At 49.5% G+C, this 23,868-nt stretch overlaps 1 protein-coding gene across 6 annotated transcripts in view; it reads left to right on the top strand.

Annotated features, from left to right (window-relative positions):
- Nucleotides 1–11,887: 11,887 nt before the first annotated feature.
- DENND2A (DENN domain containing 2A) overlaps nucleotides 11,888–23,868 on the top strand; it is a 99,678-nt gene continuing 87,697 nt past the window's right edge. For 3 of the 6 annotated variants that reach the window (XM_061414909.1, XM_061414903.1, XM_061414911.1), the window contains exon 1: nucleotides 11,888–11,975. The gene's annotated coding sequence lies outside the window, so the exon portion shown is untranslated. Of the gene's footprint in view, nucleotides 11,976–20,684; nucleotides 21,803–23,541; nucleotides 23,630–23,868 lie in introns of those variants that run through there. The other 3 variants (XM_061414904.1, XM_061414905.1, XM_061414910.1) reach the window with 3 other exon arrangements.

The raw sequence follows: 23,868 nt of genomic DNA, 5'->3' as shown, positions 1-23,868 counted from the left end.
CAGAGATCAAATTTCCAACATCCACAGAAAAAGCAAGAGAATTCCAGAAAAACATCTACTTCTGTTTCATTGACTACGCTAAAGCTTTTGACTGTGTGGATCACAACAAACTGTGGAAAATTCTTAAAGAGATGGGAATACCAGACCACCTGACCTGCCTCCTGAGAAACCTGTATGCAGGTCAGGAAGCAACAGTTAGAACCAGACATGGAACAACAGACTGGTTCCAAATAGGAAAAGGAGTGCGTCAAGGCTGTATATTGTCACCCTGCTTATTTAACTTATATGCAGAGTACATCATAAGAAATGCTGGGCTGTAGGAAGCACAAGCTGGAATCAAGATTGCTGGCAGAAATATCAATAACCTCAGATATGCAGATGACACAAGCTTAAGGCAGAAAGCGAAGAGGAACTAAAGAGCCTCTTGATGAAAGTGAAAGAGGAGAGTGGAAAAGTTGGCTTAAAACTCAACATTCAGAAAACTAAGATCATGGCATCTGGTCCCATTACTCTGTGGCAAATAGGTGGGGAAACAATGGAAACAATGAGAGACTTTATTTTTAGGGGCTCCAAAATCACTGCAGATGGTGACTGCAGCCATGAAATTAAAAGACTCTTGCTCCTTGGAAGAAAAGTTATGACCAACCTAGACAGCATATTAAAAACAGAGACATTATTTTGCCAGCAAAGGTCCATCTAGTCAGAACTATGATTTTCCCATTGGTCAAGTATGGATGTGAGAGTTGGACCATAAGGAAGGCTGAGCACCAAAGAATTGATGCTTTTGAGCTGGAGAAGACTCTTGAGAGTCCCTTGGACTGCAAGGAGATCCAACCAGTCTATCCTAAAGGAAATCAGTCCTGAATATTTATTGGAAGGACTGATGCTGAAGCTGAAACTCCAATACTTTGGCCATCAGATACAAAGAACTGACTCATTGGAAAAGACCCTGATGCTGGGAAAGATAGAAGGCAGGAGGAGAAGGGGATGACAGACAACGAGATGGTTGGATGGCATCACCGACTCAATGGACATGAGTTTGAGCAAGCTCCGGGAGTTGGTGATGGACAGGGAAGCCTGGGGTGCTGTAGTCCGTGGGGTCGCAAAGAGTTGTACACGACTAAGTGACTGAACTGAATTGACCTGGGAGCTATGATCCCCAAAACAACCAATTTTTGAAGATTCCTGTTATGGCAACTGCACTGTCCTTGAGACTGTCTACCAGCAGAGGGCGTGGAGCTGCAGAGCCTTCCTGGAGATGCTTCCCTGAGCCGGGTCCAGTCCTGCTCATCCCCACAGGCCCAGGTTCTCAGTCCAGTGTCCAGTGTCACCATGGCCTAGCCAAGGCCACAGCCCTTTCTTCAGTTGACTCATCGCTTTTTACATTAAAAAATTAGTTTGGAGGAAGGATAAATAAAAAAATTTTTGATTCGCCCCCAAAATAAAAGAGGTGATCTCAGATGATCTGTCTGGGCCTCTGTTTGACTTAAGGCAAATTGGGGTGGGGACTCTGATTAAAGCTATACAAATTCTCTAGACTTCCATCCATGTGGCAATTAGCATGTTTTTTGTTTGATTATTTCTTTCTTTCTTGGCCTCTCCATGTAGCATATGGGACCTTAGTTCCCAGACCAGAGATAGAAACATGCCCCTGCGCTGGAAGCATGGAGTCTTAACCAGTGGACCGCCAGGGAAGTCCGGCAAATGGTATCTTTAACAGTAGTTAAGAGCAAAATTCTGGAGCCAGAAAAGCCTGGTTTCAGTTCTGTGTAACCTGTATAAGGTTAGGGACAAGTCACCTCGCCTTTCGGAGCCTCTATTCCTCGCTTGTCAGATGGAGGTATAAACAGATCCTGCCTCTCAGACTTTTGAAAGCCAAAACTGTATGTGACGTGCGTAACACCAAGTGTCACTAAATGTTAGCAAGTATTGTCGTTTATATTATATAGATAAACAGAAGTTGTTCTGTTTCACAGATTCGGAGGCAACATCGTGGAAGATCTGACTTGAGCCGCTTGTGGCATCCTAGAAATTCCCCTTAAGCGGAGGCTCTCTAACTTTAGTGTCCATCAGAACCCCCTGAGGGCCGGCCGCGTCCCCAGTGTCTGACCCTGTAGGTTGGCGTGGAGCCTGAGAATCTGCAGTTCTAACAAGTTCTGGTCTGCTGCCGCCTCTGGGCCTGGGAACACAGTTTGAGAACCATCGATCTTGTGGTGGTGGTGATGGAGCTGAGGTAGTAGTAGATGGAGGCGGCGGTGGTGGAGATGGTAGTACAGGTGCCGCATTTCAAGGAATTACAGTCACCCACACAGGCGCAGTTGAGGGGTCCCTGAGGCCCACGTGGATTTCAGCTGGGAGAGCAATGTTGTACACAGTAAGACATCGTGGACAGCAAAATCAAACAGTTACATCAAATATGAGCCCTAAATCAAAAATGGCAAGGGCAGGCTTTGAAAATCACAGATGTTGATTTGCGGTCAAGCTGCTTCTCACATGGATAACTCTATGTAATGTTTCGTGATTAGTAACAGCAGGACTGTATTTAGAATGGCTAATGAATTAGGAGGCTGGGTATACAAACAGACACTGGCTGGACCATATATGACAACAGAACTCTGGTCCACAGCCTCTAGAGCAATGGGCCCAGAATACTCAGGACTTAGTCAATGACTGCTGCTGCTGCTTAGTCGCTTCAGTCGTGTCCGACTCTGTGTGACCCCACTGATGGCAGCCCACCAGGCTCCCCCGTCCCTGGGATTCTCCAGGCAAGAACACTGGAGTGGGTTGCCATTTCCTTCTCCAATGCATGAAAGTGAAAAGTGAAAGTGAAAGTGAAGTTGCTCAGTCGTGTCCAACCCTCAGCGACCCCATGGACTGCAGCCCACCAGGCTCCTCCATCCATGGGATTTTCCAGGCAAGAGTACTGGAGTGGGGTGCCATTGCCTTCTCCAAGTCAATGACTGCAGCTTCTCTAATTTTTGCCCCCACTACCAACTCAGAACCAATCACAGAAAGCCAAATAACCTCTCCAAATCCAGGCACACGAGATGCCCCAGCCTCCAGCCTCCCAAAGCTAACAACCTTCAACTCAGGGCACCTGACGCCTTTTCTTTTCTCTCTCTCAACCTTTTCCACTAGCATTTGATTCTCCACTTGTACTGGAGGCTCTCCCAAATACAATTGATTGTAATTGACTCTCTTGCTGTTTGAAAGTTCTGAATAAATAGCCTCTACTTGTTCTCATTTGGGTGGTCTTCCTTTATTTCCATAGAAGCTTCACAGTGTAGGCAGTAAACCCCTTAAGAACCAACAGATTCCAGCTCTTGGAAATAGTCCTGCTGGTGTTAACTCTGGTATCACTAGGTGGCACCAGTCGCTTGTGAAGTGCATCCATAGCGTCTGCTGGCTTGCGGCACAGGCTGGGAAAGAATGGGAGGGGGACAGAGAGGCACCTGGCTGTAGTGGTTTTTCACTTGAGCCAAATGACTGTGATTGTAGCATCTCCCACGTCACGTTGTTCCTTAGCAGATGTGATGCAGTGCAAGTTTTTATTCAAGATCCTGGAGAGGGGTTGGGGATGGTGACCTGGGTGGCTCTAGGGTTTTTAACCTCTGCTCTTTGGGGCAGGATAATTCTTTGTTGTGCATTAGGGGAGGGGCAGGAGAAGCTGTCCTAAGATGTTCAACAGCACCTCTGCCCTTGACCCACTCAATACCAGAAACACTGTCCTTTCCCAGCTGTGACAATAAAATTTGCCAGATGTCCCCTAGGGGAGCGAAGTTGTCCTCGGTAAGGCCCACTGGGCTTAGTTTCTTGAGGAGGACCGTTCTCTGCTGAGACCCTTTCAGCATCCTGCTCTCCCCCCCAACCTCCATCACACATGCTCACTTCCTTCAGAACAAATACGGCGAACAGACACCCCCGTGCCTGCTGCAGCCGCACTTCATCCCCACCTTGAGCAGGCCCTCACCAGTGTGTCTGCAGTGGGGACGGGAGCCACCTCCACCAAAAACCCCTGGGATGCCTGTAAAACTGCAGATTCCAGGGCCCCTTCCCAGTCTCCCTGTGTGAGGATGCCTTTGGGAAAGAGTAGAATCTGCTTTCCCCTCCACAAGCCTAAGGGGAGTATCAGGGAAAGAAAAAGTTTGAGACGCCACCGACTCCACCCTACCCATGGGTCCCGCTCAGTGCCCCCAGCCTGCAATGAGCTCCTCAGAGAGTTGGACTCTGGCATGAAAAAACTGGCTCTGGGCCACCCACATCCATCTACTCCCTAAGCCAGTAGAGGAGAAATATCAGAAATCATGCTGGAAAAGGACACTCAGGGAGGACACCCCTCCATGTGCTGTTTTCCATCACTTCCTCCCTCATGTCAGCCCTCTCTGCCCCCTCCCCTATCTCTTGTCTTCTCTTTAGCTGAATTGGCTCCATTATTCTCAGGAGATTTCTCCTCCTCTGCTTCCCACCTTCTGGTTTCCTGGCTGGCTCTGCAGTCCTCCTCTGATGCAAGTGCTGTCTCTTGGCTGATACTGAGTGGTCCAGTGGTCTGGGCAGATCCCCTCCCTCCTACCTGGGGGGCTGTGAGACCCCTTCCAGCTCTGCCCGCATGCCCCGCCACGCTGCCTGCAGCTCTGCTGCTCTCAGTCCTGTAACCTCATCCTCCCGTAACCTGTAACCTCATCCTCCCGTAACCTGTAACCTCATCCTCCCGTAACCTGTAACCTCATCCTCCCATAACCTGTAACCTCATCATTTGCATGCTGGGCGGATGAGAACAGCAGCTCCTGACAGCAGCTTCTGCTGGCGTCCCGACAGCAAAGGCAGGCAGGGGTTGTCTGGGGTCATACTGCTGGGCTCTGGCGCTCATTCATGGGATCCCTGGGCAAGGTACCTGGCTCTTCTCGGCAGTGGCTTCATTGGTAAATGAGGCTGCTGTTAGAACCCACCTCCTAGGTGATCTGCGGGAAGCCTCGGCGCTCCCTGGCACCCGCCCAGTCACCCAGGACAGAGCCGGAAGAGGGTGAAAACAGGCAGCTGCTTTGTGCTTTTCCTGCCCACCTGACGGGGTGGGGGCTGGGAGAGACCTGAGGGCCATCTGGCCCCATCTCCCCAGGAACCTGAGACCCACAAACAGAAGTCGCCTTGCTCAAGGTCGCACTGCTATCTGTGGTAGTCAGAAGTCACCTGGCTTGGGGACTTGCCTGGCGGTCCAGTGGTTAAGACTTCGACTTCCAGTGCATGAGGTGTAGGTTCAATCCCTGGTCAGGTACCTAGGATCCCACATGCCTCATGTCAAAAAAAGAAAAAAGAAACATAAAACAGAAGTAATATTGTAACAAATTCAATAAAGGCTTTAAAAGATGGTCCATATAAAAAAATTTTTTTTAAGTCTCCTGACTTGCCTTTTATTTTTTAAACTGATGTATACTGGATTTACAATGTTGTGTCTCTGGCTTTGCTAGTGGTAAAGAACCCACAACCAATGCAGGAGACTTAAGAGACTTGGGTTCGATCCCTGGGTGGGGAAGATCCCCTGGAGTAGAAAATGGCAAACCACTGCAGTATTCTTGCCTGGAGAATCCCACGGACAGAGGAGCCTGGTGGGCTACAGTCCATGGGGTCGCAAAGAGTTGGACACAGCTGAAGCAACTTAGCACACGCATAGAGTTGATTCACAATTTTGTATCTCTGGCTAGTATCTTGATTTTAATCTTATTTGACCTGAGAGATACAGGGAGTGGATCAGATTTTAGGGCCTTCCAGAAATGTGTGCCCCCAAAGTGTGGCCTCCAAGAGGCAGCACAGTGACTTATCACCATTTGGAGGTCTGAAGGCTGAGGTCAGTGCCTGGGTGGGTGTTAGCAGGGAAGATGAGCTGGCAGGCTTTAATCCCAGAGGTATGCTGCCCAGATCCTAATGTCTTGTGACGAAAGTATTTGAGGGGGATTCTTGACTCTCCCTCGTGTCAGAGGAGATCCCCTAGTTGGTCAGGAAATAGATGCAAAGCCTTGTGTCTTAAGTACGATCCAGAGTCAGTCCGATTACCCTACTGTGTACTGGAACCACAGTGCCCAGAAAGACCAGGACCTGCTTAAACATAGAAATCCGTACTCTTTGTAAAGAGTATCTCAATCACCATCCTCTCATTCCTTTCCCTGGAGTCTCTTGGGTCTTCCAAAAGGAACAGAGAAGAGCAGAAGCACAGAGGGTACTGGGAATCACAAGTATGACCCTGGAGACTGCCTAATGGTGAGAGATGCAGGCCCTCTGTGACTTGGTTCTCTGCTTTTTGTCAAAGACACATTCATCCTTGTAAAGTTAGGAACGCCTTAATTCTTTGTGAAAAAAAAAAAAAACATGACCCTTCAAAGTAAGCTAGCGGCATAGGAATAAAATAGACGGTGCTTATGCAGAAATGACAGAGTATCATGATATTTGCCAATTTGGTGATTCTTTGAGATTTCCAGGGGTATTCTGACAAATGTCCGCAGTCCCTGTGTGTGTGTGTGTGTGTGTATGTGTGTAAGTTGCTTCTGTCATGTCTGACTGTGCAACCCCATGGACTGTAGCTCGCCAGGCTCCTTTACCCATGGGATTCTCCAAGCAAGAATACTGGAGTGGGTAGCCTTTCCCTTCTCCAGGGGATCTTCCTGACTCAGGGATGGAACCCAGGTCTCCTGCATTGCAGGCAGATTCTTTACTGTCTGAGCCACCAGGAAGTGATAAACAAATGCCACTTACTCCACAGCGCCCCCTACAGGGCCCCCACAGCTTCCAATCTCCCAGCCCTAGTACAAGAAATAGAGGACAGGAGAGCATGAAGCGGCGCGGGGGCGGGGTGTGGCGGTGTGCCAAAAAGACAGATCCCTCGAAGCCAGGGGGTGATATAGGAGGCCCAGGGTCCTTGGTCCAGGCTCCTCTCAACCCTTCCCCTGGGTGGCCTCCACTTCCCCAGCCTCATACTTCCCCGCCCATCCCATACCTCCTGGACAACATTTGATTCCAGACCAAGAACAAACCAAGCCTGGGTCTGAGGTTTGGGTGGGATGCTTGACTTGGTTTTATTTCCTCAGAGGGAGGCAGCCAGGGGTTGTGGTGGGCCGGGCAGGAGCTCGCATCCAGCTGTCTCCAGGCTGGGGAGAAAGGGCCACGGATGCAATGAGAGCCCAGAACAGCAGGCAGGAGATGGCTTCCTGGGGAGGCAAGGAGTAGGATGGCTGTGGAAGATGGAGGAAGCCCGGCTGCCAGCCCAGATGGCTCCACGGGCTCAGGTCGAGGGATAAGGAGAATCCTCACCAAGGGTGTGTCAAAGTGGGGCTGTGCACTTTGTCTGCCCCAAAGACAGCCTCCTTCCTTGCTCGACCTCATCCAAATGTCACGACGGCCCAGAACACAGATAAAGGATTCCCTTCTCCATGCCAGCTCTCTAGATAAAATAATAGAAATTTAAAAACAACCAAACCTCTCATTTATCATTTACACTGTGTATGACTTGCAAGTATGCCACTGGCAGGCCACTGGCACTGAGAGAGAAGTTCATTCTGGCAAGAAGTTGGAAAGGAATGGGTCACAGTGACCCACCAGGCTTCTCTGGTGGTTCAGATGGTAAAGAATCTGCCTGCAGTGCAGGAGACCCAGGTTCGATCTCTGCGTCAGGAACATCCCCTGGAGAAGGGAATGGCTACCTAATCCAATAGTCTTGCCTGGAGAATCCCATGGACAGAGAAGCCTGGTGGGCTACAGTCCATGGGGTCACAAAGAGTCGGATATGACTCAGCAACTTAAAAAACAACAAACCCCAGCAGGGCTATCTCTAGGGAGGGGTTTCAGAGATGCCTGTGGCTTCCAGAGTGGGACGAGGGTTAAATGCTTATCCAGAATCCCCCCTCCAGAGTGACTTATACTGGGGATAGCCCCTGCTCTCAGGCAACCTGGTTTGACAAAAAGGCTGGGACCTGTGTGACCTCGAATAAGTCACATCACCTCTTAGAACTTGGTTTTCCCACCCAGAAAATGGTAGGGGTGATCTCTAATTGCCTAGGAGCATGGAATGGATCAGGTGCCCTGACAGAGATGAAGTGCCTGGGACTGAGGAGATGATGCTCAGGAAGTGTTTAGCATCTCAAAGGAAGTTAAACAGACATTCAGCAATTTGGGGGAGACTAGAGATTCAAAGGCTGCTTCTCAGGTTCTCGCCCCGTCTGATTCAGACTAGCCTCCCTCCCCAGGTCCCACGGTTCTCCTTCACTTGGCTTATACTGAGGGGATGTCAGCTCTGGGCTGATGGCCATGCTCAGGCTGAAGGCCCTGGACCAATAAAGGGTAGGGGGAGGCAGAAATTCAACTCAGGAGAGAAGAAACACGGCCTGCTGCCCTCCTCCCTCCTTGACCCCTGAGTGCCACTATACTCCTGCAAAGAAATGAGAGATTAGGGAAAGAATAACAAACAGGCATCCAGTCCCATCACTTCATGGCAAACAGAAGGGGAAAAAGAGGAAGCAGTGACAGATTTTATTTTCTTGGGCTCCAAAATCACTGCGGATGGTGACCGAAGCCATGAAATCAAAACTGCTCCTTGGAAGGAAAGCTATGACAAACGTAGACAGCGTATTAAAAAGCAGAGACATCACTTTGCTAACAAAGGCCCGATAGTCAAAACTATGGTTTTACAAATGTGAGAGTTGGACCATAAAGAAAGCTGCTGCTGCTGCTAAGTCACTTCAGGCGTGTCTGACTCTGTGTGACCCCATAGACGGCAGCCCACCAGGCTCCCCCGTCCCTGGGATTCTCCAGGCAAGAACACTGGAATGGGTTGCCATTTCCTTCTCCAATGCACGAAAGTGAAAAGTGAAAGGGAAGTCGCTCAGTCGTGTCCGACTCTTAGCGACCCCATGGACTGCAGCCCATCAGGCTCCTCCATCCATGGGATTTTCCAGGCACTAAAGCATTGAACTGTGGTGTTGGAGAAGACTCTTGAGAGTCCCTGGGCCTGCAATGAGATCCAGCCAGTCAATCCTAAAGGAAATGAACCCTGAATATTCATTGGAAGGACTGATGTTGAAGCTCCAATACACTGGCCACTTGATGCGAAGAGCCGACTCACTGGGAAAGACCCTGCTGCTGGGAAATATTGAGGACAGCAGGAGGCAACAGAGGATGAGATGGTTGGATGGCATCACCAACTCAATGGACGTGAGTTTGAGCAAACTCCAGGAGATAGTGGAGGACACGGAAGCCTGGCGTGCTTCAGTCCATGACGTCGCCACTTAGCCACAGAACCACCACCAACAACATACAGGAGCTGAGGGAGAGTGCCCCCCATGGGCCAGGCCTGGTACTACATCCTTTACTTGAAGATATGCTTTAATTCCCACAATACCCTGCGGTGGGTACACCTGCTATTTCCAGCGCACAGTTGAAGAGGCTCCCAGTTAGAGAGGCCAAGCAACCTGCTCCAGAGCCAAATTTGGCCGTCTGTCCCAGACCCCGTACTCTTCATCAGGATGCTGAAGGAAGAGGAGGGCAGGGATAAGAGATGGTCTGCTGTAACTTGTGGCTGCTCTAGGTGGAGAAAGCAGGATTCAAGTTCAGGAAAAATGAACTCCGTCCCCCCTCCTCCCATCAGCACCTTTCCAGACTGAAGCCAGGCACTACCTCCAGCTCCAAGCCTGTTTTCCAATGTGGGGAAAATCTGAGGACAGTCAGGGAGACCAGGGAGAAGAGAGGACTGCTGAGAGGGTCTTCCAAGTTCTAAGGCACACCTCCCTGCCAATCCCTTGGAGGGCTACCCTGCCCCCTGGAGCTGGAGAGCCAGGACTGGGGAGGGACCAGGGGGAACATCAAACTGGGGAAAGCTCCAGGGAGCCAGCTGGGACAGGAGCACATAGGGAAGGAGGGCTCTGGTGTCAGGGTCAACCATGGGATGGCCCAGGGATGCAGCAGCCAGCCCTAAGGAGCAGTGCGGTTAGGGGCTGTGACAGGCAGGCAGGGACAGAAACTTGCAACACATAGGCCCCAACATTGCCCATCAGAGTCTGACCTGATGAGCTAAGGCAGGGAACATTTTCTAAAACAAGTCAGTGTGCACAATTCAACGACAAAGGAGCAGACCAAGGAGTGGTGGCCTGCCATCAGGGGACACCATAAGGGGCTCCCTGGCCTCCTCTCTGACTGCCCACTTGAAATGTGACTGGCGGTTTGAAAGCCACAACCCTGAAGGTGACTGACCTGTTCTGTGCAGTGGTTTGAGGGACCCCCCTGGGGGACCTCTCAGGTCAATTATTCTCCATTTGCTCTTTTCTCCACTTTGCCAGTTTGCCTCATGATATCCCAGGACTGGGGAGTCAAGAAGCCAAGTCTCTGATCTTTTTTTGTGAAGTGAAAACTTACTGAATGATGCTTTAGCAAACAAAACAATAAATGCTTACACTTAAAAAAAAAAAATACTGCTTACACCTTGCAAATTTGTATTCGGAAAGTTAACCATGTTTAGGACTTCCCTGGTAGTCCAGTGGTTAAGACTCCACACCTTCCACTGCAAAGGGCCTGGGTTCGATCCCGGTCAAGGAAGTTTCACATCCCATACAGGCATGTTTAACGTGTTCAGTTGAAATGGGTATGGTATGGTGGAGTTTGGGGAGATTTAAGGAAGTCTACAAAAGCTTCAAAGATCTTGTAGAATGAGCAAACCTCTCAGCAAAGGAGGAGACAGCTTTTCCATCTTTGTAACTGTGATATCTGAATAAGCCCCTCAGACCTCAGGTCCTCTGTCTGTAGGAACTGCCTGGGCGGTATCTAACGTTCCCCACTTTCTACAATCCTTTTTCTTTCCCCTCTCTCCTGCACACCTCTTCTCTGAATTCATTCTCTTTCCCTTCTCTTGCCTTGCTTAGGCTTTAGTTCCGCCTTTTAGGAATCCGAGGACTGAAGACAAGAATGACTTTCCTGGGAGATCGAGATGGGCGTGGAGCCTTCCCCCACACCCACAAGTCACACTGCCAGCTCCATCTCCCTTTCAGCAGGGAACTCCTGCTCATCAACTTTCCGCGGTCCCGGCACGGCCCACAGCATTTTCACGTGGACTTCTTCTTTGGCAGTTCTAAATCAAAATCAAAAGATCAAGCTTTGTCCCCTGATCTTTTGTCCTCTGCGAGCGGTGGCAGCAGGCGCCATAAAGTCGCTTTTCCTCTAGGAAGCTTTTCCTGACCCCCGCCCCCCCACCCACCACGGGCGCCCGGTTCGGAGTCTCGTGCCCCGCGCTCAGGGGCCCTGGGCTTTCTCGGTCAGCGTCTCGGTGCGGACCGACTTGGAGCTGCAGAGCCAAGGGTGGTGGCTGACTCTGCCTCGGACGTCCCACCCCAAGTCCTGCGCCTGAACCCCAGTCGACGCTCCCACTAACGCGTTACAACGACTGGAGTGAACTGAGGGCAGGGAGTGTCGCGGCCACTCCGCAGCATCTGTCTCAAGGGCTCAGAGCCCCGCTGAGCGCTGAGCGCGAATAAACCCTCCGGCCGGGTGGAGACGCAGCCGGCCACTCGGTGGTCTCCAGCAAAGAAAGGGTTAAGCCGCCATCTCCTCCCCCCACACCCCCACCCCCCAAAAAAAGGCCGAGGGGAAGAGTCCGGCAGAAGGTCCTGTTTACCGGAGCCGCTCTAGGGTCCGCGCTGCCCTGGGAGAGGCGTTGCCGTGGCAACGGGCCGGGCGCCCGCCAGCTGCGGGTGAGCTCACTGAGCGCCGGCGGGCGGGGGGCGGCCCGGCTCAGAGCCGCCGCCGCCAGAGGAAGGGGCCGCCCTCCACTCGCCCACGGCGGCCAGGCGGCGGGCACGCGAGCGCGGGGAGCGGGGAGAGGCCCGGCCGACAAGAGCGCGGGGGACTGCGGGCCATGGCGCCCCGGGCCCCCGCCGCGCGCCGCCCCCGCCCGCCCGAGCGCCCCCGAGCTGCGCCTCGGAGCCCGCGGAGCCGCGGCCAGCCAGGAGGTAGGGCCGGGCCGGGGGACGCTGGAGGGGACGCGGGGGGACCAAGGAGGGGACGCGCGGGGAGAGGGTTTTGTGGGGGGGAGAGACGACGGCCAGAGCTGCCTCGACCCGGAGCCGTGAAGTGAGTGGCTCTCTGCAAACCAAAGACGGGGTTTCCCGCGTGCGGACGTGGGGATAGAGGCGCTGCAGCTTGATCTGCGGGACTACAGCAAAGTGTTGTCCGGACGTCCTTTCGGGAGCTCCCGAGGCCGTGGTCCCGCGCCCGGGAAACCAGCAGAAACCGGGCAGAGCCCCCGCCCTCCGCCGAGCTGAGTCCCAGGGGCGTGAGTGTGTGTGTGTGTTTAGCCAGAACCGGGAAAAGCTGAGCAGCCAGACCTCCCCCCGCCCCCCACTGTGGTCAGACTTTTTGTAGTGTTAAGAAAGCAGAAAGGTGAAGATGATTGCATGATCTTATTTCTCCCGCTTTCTGCCTCAGGATGGGGTTGGCAGCAGATGGAATCCAGAGGGGAGTCTCAACACAGGATAGAAAGATATTTAGGAGGGTCACAGGGAACTGGATTCAAACCACAGCAGAGAGCTAGACCTCAGCCGAGGAATCCTGTCCTGGAGGGCATCGGGTGGGGAATCTGGACGTTGCCCTCCAGGGGCAGAGATTGGGGCAGGGGTAGGGCATTGACTTTGTTTTTCACCAGCTGCTTCCCAATGGCTCAGTGGTAAGGAATCCTCCTGCCAATGCAGGAGACTCTGGTTCGATCCCTGGGTGGGGAAGATCCCCTGGAGAAGGAAATGGCAACCTACTGCAGTATTCTTGCCGGGGAAATGCCATGGACAGAGGAGCCTGGCGAGCCACGGTCCATGCCCTCAACAGAGTCAGACAGGCCCGATCGACTAAAACAGCAAGTTGGGGAAGGAGCCAGGGGACTTTTAGCTGGTGTTGAGATACACTTTAGGACTATGACTTCTCTCCTTAGAGAAGTCTGGATGTTCCAGCGTAATAATGGCCCCAGAGTTGTAGTAGGCGCTACAGTAATTTTGTTTTTAAACCTACACCTGCGGTGGTTACTACATAAGAGAAAAGAACAATATCCTTTCTGCTTGCCAGTCATCAAGTATCAAACACACCAGAGGAGTGAAGCAGAAGCATCTTTGGGGTGGGCTGCCTACAATGAGCAGAATTCTACAAGAAGTCAAGGGCAAAGAGTAACTGTTCTTAGGAAAGGCAGTGAAAAGGCTGACCTTCTTTCAGTCCTTTTATTCTGGAAGATTCGAACCCTGCTTCCCTGGTGGCTCAGATGGTAAAGAATCTACCTGCAATATGGGTGACCTGGATTTATTCCCTGGGTCGGGAAGATCCCCTAAAAAAGGGAATGGCCACCCATTCCAGTATTCTTGCCTGGGGAATCCCATGGACAGAGAAGCCTGGTGGGCAACAGTCCACGGGGTCACAAAGAGTCAGACACGACTGAGCGACTAACACTTTCCCTTCTTTTCCTTTTTCCTGTGTTGTGTATTCATTCACTTAGCAACTCTAAGCGCTAGGCTAAGGGCATAAGGTATCTGCCTTCCTTCCAGGCGCTTACCATCCTAGCTGGGTAGTCAGACAGAAAACTAAATCCAGTTGGCATCTGGCCTCACCGTGAGTGCCGTGTCCTTGGGGAACCCAGAGCAGGGACGCCCACAGAATAGGTAAGGCCAGGCTGAGCCCTGAAAACTCTTCACCAACAAAGCAAAAGCAGAGAAGGTTGTTTCAGGCTGAGGGAACAGCCTGTGCAGTGTCACCGAGGAGGGAGAGGAACAGGCAAGTGTGGGGAGAATTCATGGTTGTAATTCCCAGAGGGAAGAAGGATCTCCCTGAAGCAGGAGCCAGGAGATCACTCTGTATTCTAGAAAGTTCACTCTGCTTACTGGGTGGAGGCTCAGAGAGGAGGAGACGGAGGCCTTGCAGCACCCAAGCTGCAGTTACTGACCCGCAGGGTGACGGCAGTGGTGACGTGGATGGAAAGAGCCAAGAGATAAAGAGGTGGGACCTGGTGGCAGACTTGGGGACAGGGTCAGATGACTTAGACGAGAACTAAATGCAGAGACGCTCAGGAGAAAACAGAGCAAAGCAAAAGGAATGGAGATTTTGAATGGCCTGTATTTAGCAGATTACAACACTTGGACAATAAATTTGGCTCGGAATTCTCTGGCAGCTTAGAGACAAACAAAAATACTCTGGATTGCACAGTTTGGGATTTTGGACAAGAGAAAGCATACAAATTCATTTTCAGGACAAATTTTTTCCTGGAATTGAACTCAACTGGGAATTTGTCATGTGGAAGTTTGTGTAAAGACTAAAGAGTAACAGAGGAAAAAAAAAAAAAAACCTTCACTGTCAGTGTTACAAAAGATGGGAAGATAAATCTCCACATGACCATTTTCCTATACCATCTTCCTGTTATGACTTGAGGACATACTGGATTTCTGTGGGGTGCCGAATGCAGCTAGCTCAGGCCTGTGGGCAGTGGCGACATAGGGCAGTGCGGGCCCAGAGAATCCTATGGAGGAGCCATGGGCACTCCAATGGAGGAAGAGATGATACCTACTCTGATGAATGTAGCCAGCACAGCATCCCAGTGCCCAGCCATGAAGGGGGAAGCAGGAAAATCCTGGTATAGCCCATAGGCAGGTGGGCTGAGACTGGTCTGGAAAAGGAACCTGGTAAGGCAGAGTGTTGTGAAGATTGGCTTCGGAAATCCTGACCAAAGAGAAACAGTGAAAGGAGCATCTGATGATCCCGTTTAGCTGGGTAAGTCCGGTTCTCCCAGTTGTCCAGGCCTTTGTGCCCTCCGACCTAATGTTAAGGCTTCTCCTAGGGGTGGAGGAAAGGGTGGGGCTCAAGACACCAGAGCTCTACTCTGCTGAGGTCAGGGAGGGCAGGAAAACTGTTCACTGCAACGTAAGGAATGTTGCAGAGGAACAGGGGGTGTGAGCTGGGTGGTTCTGCACTCCGCCGCTCATCTGGCCAGGCCCTTCCTATTGGTTTCTGCAGAAGGGTGAAGCTGCAGAATCTATGTCAGTGCATTCTTAACGTGCCCTCCAAAGTTTAAAGCACTGCTTGCCCACTGTAGAAGTCTTAAGTTGAGTAGGTAATTTAACGACGCGGTAATGATAATCTACCCCATCTGCCCTCCCATCACAATTCTTAGCATTTTAAACTCAGGGTACACCTTAGAATACACGTTTAAGTGCTGAGGGGAGGCGTTTATTTTAAACAACTGATGCCCAGGCCCCGCTCCAGACCAAGTCAATCAAAATCTCTAAGAACAGGCCCTGGGTATCAGTATTTTTAAAAGGTCCCAGGTGATTTTAAGGTACTTCCACAGTTGAGCGAGGTTGCTTTTAGCCATCACCTAGAGGGCTCGTCACCAGAGGGGACTGAAATGGCAGATTCCAAAAACAAAGACCTTGTAGAATTTAAAATTTGGAAGCCTGTTGCTTACAATGAAATCAGCTGGCTAGTCAGCCTTCACCATCAAGATCTAAAGCCACCTTGAACAGATACAGGTAAGAGGCTAGTATGTATATGTGTATAAAGTAGTTTTTAACAGTAAGTCTAAAAGCATAATCACAGGCCTTCTACAGTTAGGTCTGCTTGGTCTAATACTATCGGATGCAGTGCTTCACCTTAGCCAAAACTGAAAATCTTTGGTACCTTTCTCTCTCTGCCTGGGACCCATATAGTTCTGTCTGTCTTGATTTCTGAGCCTCTAAGCTGTGGATTCTTTCTATTTCCCTCCTGATATTCAAGTATATATGTTCTCCGACCTCTGTCTTCTAGATTGGAAAGAAGCTGGGAGAAGTAGCTTGCCATTTAACATGCATAAAGTCTCAGTCAAAAGGAAAAAATCTCTAAGAGCTGAATTTCAGTAGCTATCATAGGATAATAGGAGTAGTATTTTGAGGCTCAATGGCTTTCCCCAAAACCCTCAAGTATAGCTTGCAAGCAGTTGCTGCTTTGGCTGTGGGCAAAGGTGACTCAGCCTCCCCCATGCTCTCTAGAACCTGCCCCCTTTATTTTGCTTCCTGAGGGTCCATGGAATGTCTGACAGTTACTCGAGAGTGACAGAGACCCCTTCTTGGGCCTGTGTCATACCCAGTCTCCTGTGTCCCAGGCGTGGTCCCTTCTTCCTCCACCAGAACCAGACAGCTGCCACAGGCACCTGGGTTCTTTGAAACCCCTGCACTGGCCTCCCAGCTGAGGAACTCAGACACAACTGTCCCTTTAATGATGGGAGGCGAGTCAGTGCTGGAACTGGAGTGACTGAGTGACTCAGTCCTTTGACTCAGTTCTCTACATTTAGCCCCAAAAGAAGGGAAGCCAGAATCAGACCATCCTGACCCTTGTGTTAAAATCATTGTCCGATATGGGCAAAAATTAATCCCAGCTCAGTTTGCCTAGAAGTTAAGCCCTTTGCCAACGGGAGGCCAGAATTGGCTTCCCTTTGACACATTCATCCTTGGCCTGTGGTCAGCTGAAAGAGGGATGAGTCTGAGACCCCGTTTTCCAACTGGCTGAACTACTAACAGTCAAGTTATGGTTCCCTCCCAACACTCCCCCCTCCCCGAGCCTTAGAGAAGGAAGGGGTGAGTCAGCCTTGCAGCAAGCTTAGGGAAGAGGATCTGTATTGTATTGGGGAACCCGAGGATCCATGCTTCGCTTCAGCAGGAGAGGAGGGCAGGATGGTAAGAGCTTGCGTATCTTATCAGGAGGGCTGTCAGACCAGTTCAAGCAGAGTAGCAAACACATTTCCTTTTTTGTTTTCTATAAAAGTGTACTTTAAAACTTTCAGATTGAGGATTTCCCTGGGGGTCCAGTGGTTGGGACTCTGTGCTTCCAATGCAGGGACACGGGTTGGATCCCTGGTCAGGGAACTGGGATCCCACCTGCTGAATGGTGTGGCCAAAAAATTTTTTTTTTTAAAAGTAAAACTTTAAGATTACTTTTATATACACATGTATGTATTTATATGTAAACTATAAAAACTATCCTTATTGTAAAACATTTAAGTGCTAGTCACTCAGGTGTGTCCGACTCTTTGGGACACCATGGACTAAAGCCTTCGAGAGTCTTCTGTCCATGGGATTTCCCAGGCAAGAATATTGAAGTGGGTTGCCATTTCCTTCTCCAGGGGATCTTCCCCACCCAGGGATAGAGCGCAGGTCTCCTGCATTGCAGGTGGATCATTTACCAGCTGAGCCATCAGGGAAGCCCCAAGCAATACATAAAAAGGACAGCTGCTGTCCATGGGGTTGCAAAAAGTTGGACATGGCTTAGCAACTGAACAACAAAAAAAGAACACAGTGAAAATTTTCCCCATACTTACTCCCTCCTCAGAGGTGGTCACTGTTCGGTATGTATATTAAATCCCCCTAGACTTCTTTTCTTTACATGTAATATATTAGTTTGTTTGTTAGAAAAGTAGAATAACTTAACAGTATTATGTAAGAATAATTCCATGTGGGACATAACATAGTCCTTTCCTTTCTAACAGCTACCTAGTCTTCTTTTGCATGAATTGACTTTATTTCTTTAACACACTGTCTGCTGATGAGTAATTAGTTGCTTCTGATTTTAGCCACTGTAAATACTCTCCAGCACTTGTTCCAACATTTCTGTATATAAATTCCCAGAGGTGGAATTGCTAAATTAAAAGATTTCAAAGCCAAATGTATATTGAATATATCCATGCCCAGTGATGGATATTTTAATGAAATGAGATTCTTTTTTTTTTTTTTTAATTTATTTATTTTTTAAGTGAAAGTTGCTCAGTCATGTCTGACTCTTTGCGACCCCATGGACTATTCAGTCCATGGAATTCTCCAGGGCAGAATACAGGAGTGGGTAGCCTTTCCCTTGTCCAGAGGATCTTCCCAACCCAGGGATAGAACCCAGGTCTCCCACATTGCAGGCGGATTCTTTACCAGCTGAGCCACCAGGGAAGCCCAATTTATTTTTTAATTGAATGATAATTGCTTTACAGAATTGTGTTGTTTTCTATCAAACATCCACATGAATCAGCCATAGGTATACATGTATCCCCTCCGTCTTGAACCTCCCTTCCATCTCACCTCTCTAGGTTGATACAGAGCCCTGTTTGAGTTTCCTGAGACGTACAGCAAATTCCCGTTGGCTATCTGTTTTACATATGATAATGTATGTCTCCATGTTACTCTCTCCATACATCTCACCCTCTCCTCCCCTCTCCCTGTGTCCATAGGTCTGTTCTCTGTGTCTGTTTCTCCATTGCTGCCCTGCAGATAAATTCTTCAGCACCATCTTTCTAGATTCCATATATGTGTCTTAGTATATTATATTTATTTTTCTCTTTATGACTTACATCACTCTGTATAATAGGCTCTAGGTTCATCCGCCTCATTAGAAATGACTCAAATGCATTCCTTTTTATGGTTGAGTAATATTCCATTGTCGGAGAAAGCAATGGCACCCCACTCCAGTACTCTTGCCTGGAAAATCCCATGGATGGAGGAGCCTGGAAGGCTGCAGTCCATGGGGTCGCTGAGGATTGGACACGACTGAGCGACTTCCCTTTCACTTTTCACTTTCATGCATTGGAAAAGGAAATGGCACCCCACTCCAGTGTTCTTGCCTGGAGGATCCCAGGGACGGGGGAGCCTGGTGGGCTGCCATCTGTGGGGTCGAACAGAGTCGGACACGACTGCCGTGACTTAGCAGCAGTAGCAGCAGCAATATTCCATTGTGTATATGTGTAAAATGAGATTTTGATACTCAGTTTTTCATAAATTGTAAAATAGTATTACCTCTCTTACCCTCGTTCCCCACTGAATTTACTATGAATTTCTATTTAAGTTAGAAATTGTGTGGTACATTCATAGAGGCAATCTATTATTTTGAGTTTTGTTAAAATTTTCAAGGCAACATTGAAACTAGAGTTTCTAAGAATTTTTCTATGGCTTATAGCTCGTCATCCAACAAATTGTCCCAATATTGTTTCTTCTGTCAGTTTGTATTCCGAAAATCTTGATCTCATATAACCACGAGTTCACATAATGGTGTAGGCTGGAATGGGCAGAGTGGGTCACACATAAGAGCCAGCCTAGGGAAATAATGCAAGGAGCCTTCCTCTTTCGCTACCACGTTGCTGTTGTTCAGTCACAAAGGCATGTCTGACTCTTTGTGACCCCATGGACGGCAGCACCCCAGGCTCCCTTGTCCTTCACTGTCTCCTGGAATTTGCTCAAATTCATGTCCACTGAGTCAGTGATGCCCTCCAACCACTTCATCCTCTGCCACCCCCTTCTCCTCCTGTCTTCAGTCTTTCCCAGCATCAGGGTCTTTACCAGTGGGGTCGGTCTTCACATCAGGTGGCCAAAGTATTGGAGCTTCAGCATCAGTCCTTCCAATGAATTTTCAGGGTTGATTTCCTTTAGGATTGACTGGTTTGATCTCCTTGTAGTCCAGGGGACTCTCAAGAGTTTTCTCCAACACCAGAGTTTGAAAGCATCAGTTCTTTGGTGCTCAGCCTTCTTTATGGCCCACCTTTCACATCCATACATGACAAAAAAAAACATAGCTTTGACTATATGGACCTTTGTTGGCAAAATGATGTCTCTGCTTTTTAATCCTGTCTGTCTGTGTCACAGGGTTGGACTTGATTTAACCCTAAGTTCTCTGCAACTCAACTTTGTACAACAGATAGAGTAACTATATATACAAAGTGGGACACTTGGAAAGTAAAAAAGGAGCACTAAAGATAAATTGTTTGTTTGTTTTATTTAAACACACTTCTCTTCATTTTTTTCTTAAAGTACTCATGAAAGTATTTACTTGAAAGGGACAATATCAAATTTTAAATATAAAAATAATTCTTATAGTAGAATTGGTAATATCTAAGGATATGATCTACCACATTGTCTGGGTTGGTATATATTGTTTTCTACTTGTCTATTGCTATTTTGCCATTAACAAACAAAAAAATAAATTATTAATTGCTATACAGCCAGCCAGTCTGTGCTGGGAGCGTCCCTGCAAACTGCTAGCTGGCAAAGAGCTGGACATGCCCATCCATTCTTCCTGCAGCTCTAAGTGTACCAACCCAGGGACATGATTTCGTGTCACCCCTCTGCCCCCCGGCTTTTCTTAACTCCCCCCTAGAGTAAAGACCTGAGTGCAGGGAAGGAGGAGGGGTCCTGGGGCTCACCCAGTGCTGCGTGTCAACTCCTTCCCGCTAACCGAGTCAGAGAAGATGGGTACCACTGTCCCTACTTCCCACAGCTCACTGTGGGAGAAAATACAGCTGCCTTTCCCCAGCAGATTGGAACCATTAAAGCAGAACCTTCTATAATTTTATGTGTGCTTCTCACGTCCCTGGGAAATACAGACTCAACCTCCCAGATGACCGAGCAGAGGTATTTGTGGGAAACTGTGCCACAAATCAGGATTCAAACTGGCCTTGCATGGTCAGGAGAGAGGTTAGCTGGGGGAGAAACCACAGAGCACTGATTCGGTCACTGGGCAGGAGTGTTGGGGCAGCCTGAGACGTAGGACCTGCATCCCTGCAGCTGGAGTGGGACCAGTTTCTCAGGCACTGACTTGGTCAGGGCAGCAGCTAGGAAGACACGGACCACCAAAGCAGCATGCTGGGGCGCTGGGCTTCTCCCACGGCAATGTCTCTAGCTCGCTGCAGGTCCAGAGGGATTTCCCCTCTCGCTGCTCTGAGCTGGAGGTGGGAGTCGTTCAGATGTGAAATGAAGTGTGTGGTCAGCCAACCCCACATACAAATCCCTGGCTGCCTGACATCCCTTTCCATCTGGTCCTTTTCATCGTCTGTGTCTGTGACAATCAATAAACACACACAGCTCCCAGGACATCAAACAGGGACCAGTGCTCTGTTTACCCACCAGCTGAACTGATGCATCTAACAGGATAGAAAAACATCAGAGAGGAGGGGCTTCTTGATGCTTCCCCAAGTGATGAGACTTGGCCATTCCGGCACTGCAGAGGCAGAGTCCAGAGAGGTTCCTGTTCCAGGCTCTCTTCTCACCTGCACTCAGGGAATCCAAGATCCTTGACCTGGGACAGAGGGAAGAGTGACAGGGAAAAGAGTCAGAGTGCTTCTAGACACATACACAGCCCAGGTTCAGGCCGCCTGTTGACTGGGGAACAAGAGAGGAAGAAGGCTGCTTTCAGGATGGGGAGACAGAACACCTGCCCAAGCCCCCAGGGCAGGACCACAAGCTCCTCCTCACGTCCCTGAGATCTGGCCTCCATCCCCGACTGTCTGCAGAGACTTCATCCCGTTACTGATGGTGCAGCCACTGTACAGCTAGTTCACTGTTCTCGGTTTCTGAGCTTCCTAACGTGACTTCCTAACATGACTTGCCTGACCCAGGTCACGGTCGATATAACATTGCTATAGTGACATGTCTGCACCGCTTGTCAAAAGGCTGAAATGCTTCTCTGAATAGTCACTCCTGATGTCCCACTGTTTTGGGACCCCCACAACCAGATCCAGCCATGAAAGGGTCAACAGTAAGGCTGGGGCCCACGCCCCTCCTTTGTGAAGCATTTTGAATAATGCTTCCTCCCCTGAGACACCACACCATCTGGGTTATGCTAATTGTCTCTGGAGATGATCTCCTTCACTGATTCCTTTTCTTCTCATTCAAGAAGCATTCACGCCACACCCACAATACACCAAGATCTGGTCCAAATAGACATTGTGGAGGAATAAAAAGAAGCCCAAGGCAGATGTTCTGCCATCAGACCTCTCTGTCCAGATGGAAGACCAAGATGAAGAAACATGGTAAAGAGCTCAGTCAAGAGAGAGTCACCCCCACACCTCAGTTCCTCACTCTCTTCTTTGGCTTCACTTTCCCTCCGGGGAGAGCTTGTCCGCGTTCACTGGTTCTTTGGCTGCATCCCCAGTTCTTCTCCACCCCCACAGGGTTGTTCTCTCACCAGACTCTTAGATCTCTACCTCTGGCTGCTTGATCTATATGTTCCTCTTGAATATATCAGTTCATATCTTCCATCACGCACATGCTTGCTCAGTCACTCAGTTGTGTCTGACTCTGTGTGACCCTGTGGACTGCAGCCTTCTAGGCTGCCCTGTCCATGGGATTCTCCAGGCAAGAATACTGGAGTGGGTTGCCATTTCCTACTCCAGGGGATCTTCCCCACCCAGGGACTGAACCCGTATCTCCTGCATTGGCAGGCAGATTCTTGACCACTGAGCCACCTGGGAAGCCCCTTCTATCATGTATCCTGTTTATATTCTGTGGGAAGCACACCATACCTCCGCTTTCTGATTGCAGAACGTCTCCAAGTCTCATGTGCCAGTCCTTCCATCCTCCTCTCCGTGTTTCCACGTGTCCCAGAGCAGCCGTCCAACCGTCAGTCTCATGTCCAGGGCAGGACATACTGTCCCCTTTCTTCATGCTCTTGCCTTACCTGAAAGACTCTCCCAACTAGTCCAAAGGGCCACCAGATTCTACGTCTTCTCTGAAGCAGTCGGTGACCCCTCTGACTCTCATTGCCTGCCCACTTCTAAATTCCTCCAGTGATATTTCTTTCATAACACTTACCACTGTGGTTTGAATTTAGTCCCTAAACCCCTCTCATATTGTGGCTTTTGTTAAACATGTTGTCAGGCATCCCCTAGACTTTTAAACTAATCTTTTGGTGTTGAAGGGTTGTAATCTTTCATTGCCATTGGTTGATTGGGTTTGCGTCTTTTATCCCTAGCTCTAGGGCAGGGACCGTTCCTACATGTGTGTATTTCCCAGCAGCACCTCATGTGCTGAGCTCCTTGATTGATCTTGTGGATTAATTTCAAACCCATCCATGCTGGCTCAGATTAGTTAAATAAAAATTGCCCATATCTCAAAACTTAGCTAAATAAAACAGAGCACATTCCCAGGCATTACACAACTTGAGTACAAAACACCAAGCATAGATAGTAAACAAACAGCAATGGAGCCTCAGCTTCCAAGGAGCCAGAAAACAGGGAGGGAGGGGAGTGGAGTCCGGGCGAGCAGACCATGCTAATGGGGTGGGTTCCTCCTAACTTTCACTTGTGGCTTCGAGGCTGAGCCCTGGCTTTAATGAATAGGGAATGGGGTCAGCTCCTTTTCCAATTTCAAAACCAGTTTTTGCAGATTACACTGTAACAGTAATGGTATGTTTGAGAGGTTTTACAGCTTTACCACACTTGCAAACAATTGAGGCTGGGTCTGGTCTGCAGGTGACTTAGATGATATAGAAACTGCCTGCAATGCAGGAGACCCGGGTTCAGTTCCTAGGTTGTGGAAGATCCCCTGGAGAAGGGAATGGCTCCCCACTCTAGTATTCTTGCCTGGAGAATTCCATGGACAGAGGAACCTGGCAAACTACAGTCCATGGGGTCGTAGAGAGTCGGACCCAACTGAGTGACTAACACTTTCTGCAGCCCTGCAGATAAGTTGAGGAGGTTGTATTAGTATTGTCATTATTAATATCAATATCGTAACAAAGTCCTGTATTTTTACTTGTATTATTTGGCAGGATTAAGTTCCGTTCATAACAACAGAAGCTGGGTTGAGCTTCTCACAGGACACGCACCGTGCCCACTGTTTTCCAGGTGCCATCTTGGGTAAGCCTTTCAAACCAGGAGCTGTTCCTGTCACCACTTTACAGAAGAGAGAACCAAGGCTGAGCAAAATAACTGGCCCGAGGTCCCATGACTCTCAAGCAGCAGAGCTGGAGTTTGAATCTGGGGCTGTGTGCTTCCAAACCCTTTGCTCTTAATCCCCACAGTACGCCATCTTTCAAGATCCTTTCCAGAACTGGGAGTTGGGTGGGAGCAGTCCCAGCCCCGGGCTCCCTCTCTGA

Source organism: Bos javanicus, chromosome 4 (genome assembly GCF_032452875.1).
Source record: "Bos javanicus breed banteng chromosome 4, ARS-OSU_banteng_1.0, whole genome shotgun sequence".
NCBI classification, from domain to species: Eukaryota; Metazoa; Chordata; class Mammalia; order Artiodactyla; family Bovidae; genus Bos; species Bos javanicus.
Note: the sequence above shows the minus strand (reverse complement) of the source record. Positions and strands in the feature narration are given on the sequence as shown.